Consider the following 12,977-nt stretch of genomic DNA (forward strand, 5'->3'; position numbering starts at 1 on the left):
TCCAAGTCCTGAACCATCTGGTTCTTTAGAGACGGAGACTGGGGAGTGGTAACACAGAATCTCTGAGGGGGGAGGACGACAGAACTCTATTTTGTACCCCTCTCGTACCGTCTGAAGTACCCAGGGGTTCTGAGTTACTAAAGGCCATTGATGACTGAAGAACCGAAGTCTCCCCCCCACTGGTCTGGCGTCATTTATTCTGGTAAGAGGAAGTGTTGGGTTTGAGAAGGAACCCCCTCCCCTTCCCACCTTTGGGGTAGCTCCACCTGCCCGATTTGCCTTTCCCTCTACCTGAAAAGTTCTGTGACTGTCCCTGGCCTGAATCCCTCCGAAAGGACTGAGTCTTCTTAGACCTCTCTTCCGGAAAGCCCTTTTTCCTGTCCGCGGCACTCTCAAGGATTGTATCTAGGACTGGGCCAAACACATGTGAACCTGAGAAAGGGATTGAACAAAGTTTATTCTTAGATGCTACATCCCCTGACCAACTTCTTAGCCAAAGGGCCCTTCTAGCCGAATTCGCCAGGGTGCTGTTTCTAGCTGAAATCCTGATTGATTCGGCCGAAGAGTCCGCCAGGTAGGCCGTAGCCATCTTAAGAAGGGGAATGGATTCTAGAATGTCCTCCCTTGGGGTTTTTAGTCTAAGGTGGTTCTCTAGCTGATTCAGCCATAACCCCATAGACCTGGCTACCGAGGTGGCAGTAATGTTGGCATTAATAAGAGCAGATGAACACTCCCAGGCCTTCTTAAGTAGCCCCTCCGCCTTCCTATCCATAGGGTCCTTTAAGTTTGAGGAATCTTCGAAGGGGATGGTGGTCTTCTTTGTGACCTTCGCCACCTGAATGTCTATCCTGGGAATTTCATCCCATAGTTTAGTATCCTCAGGATTAAAAATCAGCCGATTTTTAAATTCCCTAGGCATGACTAGCTTCTTTTCGGCCTCCTTCCATTCCTCCAGAATTATCTCCTTCAGATGGGAGTTTACTGGGAATAGGCGAGTCTTTTTTGCCCCTAACCCCCCAAACATCTCGTCCTGAACGGATATGGGAGGGCTGGCTTCCTCTACTTGCATGGTATCTCTAACCGCATGGAGGAGGGCGTCTAGGTCTTCAGTAGAAAATAAAATCTTTTAGGGTGGTCTGAAGAGCCGGAAGCAGAGATGGTGTCGTCCTCAATCTCTCCGTCCGAGACTTCCTGATTATCAGATCAGAGTCCTCCTGAGTCCTCCTTCTTTTTGGGGGAGGGGAGTCAGGTTGAGAAGGAGGTGGCGGAGGGTTTAGAGAAGAAACCGTAGCCTGTACTTCTTCACGAACGATATTCCTAAGTTCTGTGAGAAAGGACGGCTGCTCCTCCTTCATTAACCTGGCAATGCAATCAGGCACATAGCTGCTTCTTGTAAGATATGTGCATCTTTTTCCCCGCAAGTCGCACACTTTCTCGGTTTCCTTCTGGGGTCTTGGGAAGCCGACTGCCCAGAACTCTTTTTATCCTAGGAAGAAATCCGAGAAACCGTGCTAAATGACTGGGGAGAGTACACCAGGGTATAAGGATAAGGACACTTACATGGGCTGCAGCAGAGGGGTCAGACACAATCTCGGATTTAGCTGACGCTTGGGGCTCCATGGTGGCTAAGCAAACACACCGCCGCTCACAACTTCCCCACTGGGGCTTACCTCCACCTCTGCTGCCGCGCTGCTCCGTTCTTATAAGGGGAACTCAACCCCCCCGGGGGGAGGTAGTCAACCCCTGAGCGCGAGGCCGGGCTTCCAGGCCTCCAGCGCTTGTGCTGGGCGCCGCCATTTTGTTTCCGGCTGACCCGGAAGTGACGTCATGATGATGCGACGACGACGCCGTTGGGAGCGCGCCGCTGAGCCCAGAGCTCCCGGAGGAGAAGCGGCATCAGCGTCCCGCCTGCCGCCGTCCCAGGCAGGTCAGGACAAGCTAGAGAACCCCCGGAGGGGGAGCTAGCGGGGCCGTACGGGACGCCGCCCGACCTGGCCTGAGAGGGGAGTACCGGACCCCCGACCCGACCTGGCCCCCTGGTGCCTAGGTAAGCACCCGATTCTTTAGTCTAAAACCTGCTTCACTCCTATCCCAGTAGGGACAGGAAGACACTGGAGATTGGAGGGAAGGGGGGGCTTTTAATCTGTTTCACTTCCTGTCCCAACAGTGATTGGATTGGACATCCTCCCATGTGCTGTCATGGGGGACGTCCTGGAAAATCATCATCATTTTCCGCTAACTTGTGACAAAAAATAAAAAGTTCTATGAACTCACTATGCCCATCAGCGAATACCTTAGGGTGTCTACTTTCCGAAATGGGGTCATTTGTGGGGTTTTTCTACTGTCTGGGCATTGTAGAACCTCAGGGAACATGACAGGTGCTCAGAAAGTCAGAGCTGTTTCAAAAAGCGGAAATTCACATTTTTGTACCATAGTTTGTAAATGCTATAACTTTTACCCAAACCATTTTTTTTTGCCCAAACATTTTTTTTTTTTTATCAAAGACATGTAGAACAATAAATTTGGCGAAAAATTTATATATGGATGTCGTTTTTTTTGCAAAATTTTACAGCTGAAAGTGAAAAATTTCATTTTTTTGCAAAAAAATCGTTACATTTTGATTAACAAAAAAAGTAAAAATGCCAGCAGCAATGAAATACCACCAAATGAAAGCTCTATTAGTGAGAAGAAAAGGAGGTAAAATTCATTTGGGTGGTAAGTTGCATGACCGAGCGATAAACGGTGAAAGTAGTGTAGTGCCGAAGTGTAAAAAGTGCTCTGGTCATGAGGGGGGTTTCACCTAGTGGGGCTGAAGTGGTTAATATGATGTGTATTCATTGTCAATTATTTTTATGTATTTCATGAATTGCTGGACACACCCACCTGGTTGTGATCATGTGATCACATGTTTTGTATCCCCTATATAATCACTGTTATTTGAGTTGTTTCTTTGCTTGAGGAAGGCTCGCGATCTGAGCCGAAACGTTGCACCACTGGTGTGAATAAAGGGTTCACCACTTTTACTTTTGGAGTGCTCATTTTTCCTAGAATATTCATCAGGGAAGCCAGTCCATTCCCTTTGGGACGTGCACCCGTCTTCTCATTTGGGAGCCAGTGCCGATAGATAGAGAGAGAATATAATATAATATAATATAATATATATATATTAATATATATATATATATATATATATTCGGATCGGCTATCAGAAAGGTGTACCTAACCTATCTAACCCTATCTTGCAACAAGCAGTAGAATTGTGCCATAACTGCTGCGGTAGGGCAGCCTAAAGGGGGCCACCCCTATATGAAGTGACTGTAAGATGGCGTGGGTGGGTGAAATCAGCTGAATCGTCATTAGCCTAGGCCTACAGGAGCCTATAAATAGCCTAGTACCCACCCAGCCTGGCCTCACAGGTGCAAAAAGTAGCTGTGTAATCAGCCTCTCCTCTCACAAATACAGCAAAATACTTTTGCTTAACACTTGTGTTCGGATCGGCTATCAGAAAGGTGTCCCTAACCTATCTAATCCTATCTTGCAACAAGCAGTAGAATTGTGCCATAACTGCTGCGGTAGGGCAGCCTAAAGGGGCCAAAAAGCATAGACCTTATTTAGAGTAAACATATACATACCATTAAGACACCCGCTTTGAACGCAGAAGACTCTACCCGATGAAGGTGCGGAATATACCGTACATATCAGCGACTTCTATATACCTTACCTCTTTGTCACGTGCCGTTGTTTTTGGAGGTAGCTAAAGTTGATGTTTTGAAAGAGCGGTCGGTAGTCAAAACGATTTACCCCTATGTTGACGATCATATGAACATATTACGAGAAGGTCTGAACCCGGGAGCTGCAGACTGAAATAACAATGGTGAATGTGATGGAAGACTTAATGAAGTCCAACCATTCGCTAAGGGCCCTGCTCGGACACCAACTATTGCTGGTAGCAAATACTTCACCTATACTTATCCCCCAGGCCACTGCTTAAATTATTTCTTATTATTTATAAAGGACCCAAAAGTTAGAAGATGGCATATGCCGCTTAACTCTGATAATGGATCGGGACTTCGTAACCGCCTGTAGTCGTGACAGGACTTCGTAACCGCCTGTAGTCGTGACAGGACTTCGTAACCGCCTGTAGTCGTGACAGGACTTCGTAACCGCCTGTAGTCGTGACAGGACTTCGTAACCGCCTGGCGCGAGAGACCCTAATGGCGGGGCCAGGCGCCAGTGAGGGAAGAAACGTAAACCTGAAAGAAAGCTGCTATGTTCATCAGGAGAACGGTATCAGAGCGGTGCACTGACTCCCCCAGAAAAATACTGAGTAAACATGATGTAGCAATGAAAAGGAAAATGCAGCCTTAAGTGGAAGCCGAAGTGATGTATGAACAGGTGGGTGAACGCAGCTGTGGATGTGAGTAGTGCCTAAAACATGGTATGGGCCCAGCTGTGAGCATGAAGAGCACGGTATAACGCAGCTGTGAATGCAATCTGAGATGACAGGGTATCAATGTGATGCAACAGCAACGCATGAACGCAGCTCTAGTGGTGAACAGAGTATAAATTGGGAATGCAGTTGTGATACACCATGTATGCTGCTCCTGTAGTTGTGATAGGATCTGTCGTGTCTGTAGACGTGACAGACTTTGTCAATTGCGCCTTATTACTGTACCTTCTACTGGAAGACAGACCGATACCCAGGCCGGACACCAAACCCTCAGCCCGAGTTTGTAGATGAAGTAAGCCTGCCTTGGGAGAAGGTGATGTCCGCAAAGGCAGGCTTGAGATGACTGCTTAAAAACCCAACAACCTAGAAAATAAAAGTCAGAGAAAACGACAATGTGAGAGAGGCTCTAATGGCGCGAGACACCACAAGAAAATTGTATTGCGAGCCAAATATGACCGAGCCATGCGAGCGGGTCTGAGGGCAGAAAAGACATGGAACCTACTTGTGGTGGGACCACGCAGCCGGCCTCGAATGGTGGAGTTTATGTCTGTAAAATTTACTGAGAAGCCATGCGTGGGAGACTAAAGGTGGAGCGATGCGTGAGGGACTCTAACGGCTGAGTCATACGTGTAAACTGAAATGGAAAAGCCATGCGCGAGACTAATGGTGGAGTCATATGTGTAAACTAAACGGAGAAGCAATGCGTGAGAGACTCTAATGGCTGAGCTATGCGTGAGAAACGGATGGCAGAGTCGTGTGTAACTAAAACGGAGAAGCCATGCGTGAGACTAATAGCGGAGCCATGCGTGAGACTAATCGCGGAGCCATATGTGTAAAACTAAACAGAGAAGCTATACGTGAGAGACTCTAATGGCGGAGTCGTGTGTGTAACACTAAAACGGAGAAGCCATGCGTGAGAGAGTCTAATGGCAGAGTCCTATGTGTAAAACTGAACGGAGAAGCCATGCATGAGAGACTAATGGCGGAGCTGTATGTGTGACACTAAAACGGAGAAGCGATGCATGAGAGACTCTAATGGCAGGGTCATACGTGAGAGACTAATGGCGGAGTCGTATGTGTAACACTAAAACAGAGAAGCCATGTGTGAGAGACTAATTGTGGAGCCATGCGTGAGAGACTCTAATGGCGGAGTCGTATGTGTAACACTAAAACAGAGAAGCCATGCGTGACAGACTAATGGCGGAGCCGTACGTGTAACTAAACCGGAGAAGCCATGTGTGCGACTCTAATTGCAGAGTCATGCGTGTGAGACTAATGGCAGAGCCCTGTGTGTAAAAGTTGAACGGAGAAGCCATGTGTGAGCGACTAATGTCGAATTATTTTTTTTATTTTTTTTATACCACTTATGCAGCACCAGTATGACTTGTGGACTCTCATAACCATGACCCTCTCCGACAATAAACCTCAGACGCTAACCAGCCTACAACCGTATTGTACCCCTGACGAACAACATGAAGCACGGTCATCGGGCCCCCGAAGCCATGTAGCCCCCCGAAGCCAAGAGACTGACCTGGATGACCTTACAGTGATAAGTAATTAAAACGTGAGCCAGACCTAATAAAAAAAATGCATATACATTAATGATCTGAACCACGTGCCTAGATGAAACAGTAAACCAACAGCAAAATTGAACCAGATGGGAGAAAAATGAAGAGCCAGAGGCATTACGGTTTGCTAAGAGAAGACCCTTTGTCGTGACAAACGAATGAACAACTGTGAAAACATAGTAGGAACTTACTCCTATTGGCCCACTGTCCGCTAGGGAGCTATTTGGTTAACTGGGGCAGGGGACCAATCTGAGTAACTGCAAACCAGAAGTCAAGGAGACCAGTCTGAGTGAATGCAATCCAGGACTAAAGAACACAATTTTTTTTTTATTTTTTTTTTAAGAAATGCAGCTTTAAGTGGAAGCAGAGTATAACACATAATGTAAGAACAAGTGAGTGAACGCAGCTCTGAATGTGAGTGGTGCCTAAAACATGGTATGGGCACAGCTCTGAGTATGAGCATGAAGAACATGGTATGAAGCAGCCGTATGAATGCAATCTGAAAGTGCACAGAGTATTAATGCAATGCAACAGCAGACGCATGAACGCAGCTCTAGTAGTGAATGGTGTATAGGACAAAACGTAAATGCAGACACCTCGAAGAAGCTGTGCGTGAGAGACTAATGGCGGAGCCATGCGTGAAAGACCTATTCTAGGCCCATGCTACACCAATAACAATATGCGATAGCCTCCAACAAGCCCCTAAACAGCCAGACAAACTATACTAACAACAGTCATTTTGACCATTAGCGCCCAACTCTGCTTCGTCCAAGCATATGCGCATACCGCAATGTGTGTCTCGTGCAAACAAGTCTGATTTGACCATGAACACCAGCACTCGCCTGGCACTTTCTGCCGCTGCCAAAGTGTGAACGAGCCGCCGCACAATGTAGCTGCTTTTTTTTTTTTTAAATCGCCATTGATCCACATTTACCATCACTTAAACACAGCACGCGTGCTTGAGCCAACTGCAGACACACTCCCCGCATGTAAACCATGTACCAGAAAACATACAACCATGCCCACTCTAAGCACATGCTACCCCAATACTGTATGCAATGGCCCCACCAGGCCTCTGAAATAGCCGGACAAACAATACAACCATCGTTCAACCCTTGGCGCCCAACTCTGCTTCATCCCAGAGCACTACATGTGGTGGACCGCAGCGTGGGTCCCGTGCAACAACTCCGATCCTACCATGAATACCAGCGCCCTCCTGAGACATTCTGCCGTCGCCCAGCCATAAGGAGCCTCCACACCATGCTGCTGTATCCTAGAACTGACTCAGAGGTAGTGAAATCAGCTGAATCGTCATCAGCCTAGGCCTACAGGAGCCTATAAATAGCCTAGTACCCACCCAGCCTGGCCTCACAGGTGCAAGTAAGTAGCTGTGTAATCAGCCTCTCCTCTCACAAATACAGCAAAATACTTTTGCTTAACACATAAATATATATCCACAATCAAATGCACGTTGGAAAAGAACAGATATATACCTAATATTGAGAAGCATATACCTCTGTGAGGTACTATATATACACATGTGCCCAAAGAGAGTGCATTTATAAAATAAATCTAGCGGTATCTAAACGGAAAGGGAGGAGGAAACAGGGACCATCTCAAAGAGTGATTATTTAGTATTTCATGTACTCGAAACTCTCGTTTAGGCCAAAGGGTGTCATCGTGTTCATGCGGAATATCCAAAACATTTCTTTTCTGGCCAGGTTCTGGAATGAGGACGGGACCCATTCAAGTGGATTAACTTTCAGGAAGTACGGGTTACCATCATGTGTCTCCGAGAAATGTCTAGAGACACTGTGGGTCAGTATTTTCCTTTCAACATTAGACCGATGGTCGTTCATACGTTCTCTAACCGTCTGGGTTGTCCTACCTATATATTTGAGTTGGCATATGCATTTAAGTAGATATATAACGTCTTTTGAGCCACAGCTCAAATGATGTTTAATAGTGAAGAGTTCCTGTGTACCTGGGATATTTATTTCCTTCCTCCCATGTGTGATCATCCTACAACATTTACACCTAGTCTTATTACATTTAAAGGTGCCTAGGGGGTCAGCTTTAGCTGTTGTGGGTCCAAATGGGGCTCCAAAAATAGACGTTTGGGCATATTTCTGTTTCAATTTCAGACAGGAGGGGGCAAATATGTTTTTCAGGGTAGGGGCTCATCTAAAAGGGAAGGAGTGGGGGGGGGGGGTTTCCCTAATATAGGGTCTTTTTGTAAGATAGGCCAGTGTTTGGCTAATATTTCCCTAATCCTTTTATGTTCGATGTTATATCTAGTAACAAGATAGGATTGAGTATCCATTTTTTTGGTGGAACGTTCATTCTTGTCGATATTACTAAATATCCATTGTATATTGTATTGTCTGTTTGTTTTGCTCTCATTTCATTTTATTTTATTTATATGTCACTACTAATGTCACTTCCAGAACCGGAAGTGACACAGACAAAAACGCCCTTTGTTTTGAATTGGACTAGCTATATTTAGATATGTGTATGCTGCAAAGTATTGTATAAGCCTGATACCTTTTATGCTCCTGAGGAAGGGGTCTGTAATCCCCGAAACACATTGAGCCCACCTGACTTATCCATATATAAAAGGATTATACCAGAAGTTCCTAGTTGTGGACTGCTGTATCTTCCAGCCATTCTAATAGTGAGCCATGCGAGGGAGGTGGTTGTTTTGGGTGTCTTGAGTTTATTCCCACTACAGTTTTGGTGTATATCACCTTTTATTTGTTTTTACGTTTTCCATTTGATATTATTTACCAGTTGATTCATGGTTTTATCATATGGTTACTGAGCACTAAAGTGCCCCCTCCTTTCTAATGGTAAGGGGTTACTATTCATTTTATTTATTTCTCTATATTTATCTATTTATCCATAGCTCCTATTATCAGTGTACATTTTATTGGTTTACACACATGTATTTTAGTAGCGGTCAGATGCCACTTGGTGATTTTTTTTTCCTTTGCCTCATTTCACTACTACTATATTGCATCCTTGCTTATAGTCCATCACCTAGGCTGCCCTGCTTCTGTCATACGATCTTATTGTTCAGTATATCCTGGACTCTAATTCACTTAATTTTTTTCATTTATTATTAACTTTTTCTTCCGCTGTGGTCTCCACCTCTGGCGCCCTGTGTGTTTATCCCATATCTCCTTTTACAGGAGTACAGGATTAACCCTCTTTTCTCTCCCTTCACCTCTTTTCCTATGAACCAGGCACCCTCCCCTCTTCAGAGTAGGGGTGCTTGGTTTAATGCTCGGGTTCTCCCATTGACTTCCATTATACTCGGGTGCTCGGGTGCCTGAGCATCCCGATATGTTTGGCCAGAGCACCTGAGCACTTTGGTGCTCGATCAACACTAGCAGTGAGTTTCTTAAATCGGGCTCATAGACTTGTTAACTCTTTAAGGACCTCCGCCATGCATGTATTGCGGAAGTCCGGTCCCCAAACATGGCGCCGCTCGCACTTGCAGCGATCAGCCAGAAGGCTGGGAAACTGAACATGCCGTATCCGGCACCAAAAATCATGTAAGTCTATGCAGGTCTGTTTTTTTACAGTGGTTTTAGTGACGGATCTGGTATGTTCATTTTCAATATAATACCACCAGATCTGTTTTGAAAGGATGCAGCAGGTTGTATTATTCAAACGGATGCATTTTGCTATGGTTTTGAGATCCCATTCCAGATCTCAAAAGCGGACAGCAATAATGCATATGTGAAAGTAGCCTAACTTCCATGTTTTCAGTAGAACTAGGAAGTAGGTCCCAGCAGCCATAAGTGTGGCATTCATGACAGGGCTAAAGAACATTTAGTCAAATGTTTGGACCTTTTACTACTAGTAAATCATAAATACTTACAATCTCACAATGTGCCATACTACAAGCTCATTAGACAAACTAGATAATGTAGGATCACACAAACATGACATTTGACACTGATAAAGGGGCTCATTGCATGTGAGAAAACAATGTTCTCTACTTTTATGCTTATGGAGATCACAGGCCAGTGGTGTGTTGGGTAAGATATATTTAATTAAAGTTTTTTTCAGGAACCCATACACATTAGCATACAGTGGATCAAAATGGACAAATTGAACAAAAAAAGTCGTTCACCGGGTAAAACTTAACACTGAATGATCATTTCAGACCATTATTGTCAGAAAATAAGTCCCCATGTTTAATATTTTCATCTGATGGTCGGACGAAAGATCTTTGACTCAAATATAGATTGTTGATGGCAGAAGACTCCTGTATAACGGAAACCAGATGTATCTGTTATGTGGCCCTTAGACCTTTATTATGACGGAATGCAAAACGGAATGTCTCTTAACCACCTCCCGACCGCCTAACACACGGATGCGTCCGGGAGGTGGTTGATTTACTCCTCCTGGACGCATCCGTGCGTCATCTCGCGATAGCCGAGATTTCCTGTGAACGCGCACACAGGAACGGAAGGTAAGCGAGTGGATCTCCAGCCTGCCAGCGGCGATCGCTCGCTGGCAGGCTGGAGATGTGATTTTTTTTAACCCCTAACAGGTATATTAGATGCTGTTTTGATAACAGCGTCTAATATACCTGCTACCTGGTCCTCTGGTGGTCCCTTTTGTTTGGATCGACCACCAGAGGACACAGGCAGCTCACTAAAGTACCATAAAACACTACACTACACTACACCCCCCGTCACTTATTAACCCTTTATGAACCACTGATCACCCCTGATCACCCCATATAGACTCCCTGATCACCCCCCTGTCATTGATCACCCCCCTGTCATTGATCACCCCCCCCCCCCTGTAAGGCTCCATTCAGAGGTCCGTATGATTTTTACGGATCCACTGATACATGGATCGGATCCGCAAAACGCATACGGACGTCTGATTGGAGCCTTACAGGGGGGTGATCAATGACAAGGGGGTGATCACGCATATAGACTTCCTGATCACTTCCCTGTTATTGATCACCCCCCTGTCATTGATCACTCCCCTGTAAGGCTCCATTCAGACGTCCGTATGATTTTTACGGATCCTCTGATACATGGATCGGATCCGCAAAACACATACGGACGTCTGAATGGAGCCTTACAGGGGGGTGATCAATGACAGGGGGGTGATCAGGGAGTCTATATGGGTGATCACCCCCCTGTCATTGATCACCCCCCCTGTAAGGCTCCATTCAGACATTTTTTTGGCCCAAGTTAGCAGAATTTGTTTTTTTGTTTTGTTTTTTTCTTACAAAGTCTCATATTCCACTAACTTGTGTCAAAAAATAAAATCTCACATGAACTCACCATACCCCTCACGGAATCCAAATGCGTAACATTTTTTAGACATTTATATTCCAGACTTCTTCTCACGCTTTAGGGCCCCTAAAATGCCAGGGCAGTATAAATACCCCACATGCGACCCCATTTCGGAAAGAAGACACCCCAAGGTATTCCATGAGGGGCATATTGAGTCCATGAAAGATTTAAATTTTTGTCCCAAGTTAGCGGAAAGGGAGACTTTGTGAGAAAAAAAACAATTTCCGCTAACTTGTGCCCAAAAAAAAAAATTCTATGAACTCGCCATGCCCCTTATTGAATACCTTGGGGTGTCTTCTTTCCAAAATGGGGTCACATGTGGGGTATTTATACTGCCCTGGCTTTTTAGGGGCCCTAAAGCTTGAGAAGAAGTCTGGGATCCAAATGTCTAAAAATGCCCTCCTAAAAGGAATTTGGGCCCCTTTGCGCATCTAGGCTGCAAAAAAGTGTCACACATGTGGTACCGCCGTACTCAGGAGAAGTTGGGGAATGTGTTTTTGGGTGTCAATTTACATATACCCATGCTGGGTGAGATAAATATCTTGGTCAAATGCCAACTTTGTATAAAAAAATGGGAAAAGTTGTCTTTTGCCAAGATATTTCTCTCACCCAGCATGGGTATTTGTAAAATGACACCCCAAAACACATTCCCCAACTTCTCCTGAGTACGGCGATACCACATGTGTGACACTTTTTTGCCGCCTAGATGGGCAAAGGGGCACATATTCCAAAGAGCACCTTTAGGATTTCACCGGCCATTTTTTACACATTTTGATTTCAAACTACTTACCAGAAATTAGGGCCCCTAGAATGCCAGGGCAGTATAAATACCCCACAAGTGACCCCATTTTGGAAAGAAGACACCCCAAGGTATTCATTTTATTTTTTGTCGCAAATTAGTGGAATATGAGACTTTGTAAGGAAAAAAGAAAAAAAATCATCATTTTCCGCTAACTTGTGACAAAAAATAAAAAATTCTAGGAACTCGCCGTGCCCCTCACGGAATACCTTGGGGTGTCTTCTTTCCAAAATGGGGTCACTTGTGGCGTAGTTATACTGCCCTGGCATTCATGGGGCCCTAATGTGTGAGAAGTACTTTGCAATCAAAATGTGTAAAAAATGGCCTGCGAAATCCGAAAGGTGCACTTTGGAATATGTGCCCCTTTGCCCACCTTGGCTGCAAAAAAGTGTCACACATCTGGTATCGCCGTACTCGGGAGAAGTTGGGGAATGTGTTTTGGGGTGTCATTTTACATATACCTATGCTGGGTGAGAAAAATATCTTGGTTAAATGTCAACTTTGTATTAAAAAAATTGGAAAAGTTGTCTTTTGCCAAATTATTTCTCTCACCCAGCATGGTTATATGTAAAATGACACCCCAAAACACATTCCCCAACTTCTCTTGAGTACGGCGATACCAGATGTGTGACACTTTTTTGCAGCCAAGGTGGGCAAAGGGGCACATATTCCAAAGTGCACCTTTCGGATTTCACCGGTCATTTTTTACACATTTTGATTGCAAAGTACTTCTCACACATTTGGGCCCCTAAATTGCCAGGGCAGTATAACTACCCCACAAGTGACCCCATTTTGGAAATAAGACACCCCAAGGTATTCTGTGAGGGGCATGG

This window comes from Bufo gargarizans, chromosome 1 (assembly GCF_014858855.1).
Source record: "Bufo gargarizans isolate SCDJY-AF-19 chromosome 1, ASM1485885v1, whole genome shotgun sequence".
Lineage (NCBI taxonomy): Eukaryota > Metazoa > Chordata > Amphibia > Anura > Bufonidae > Bufo > Bufo gargarizans.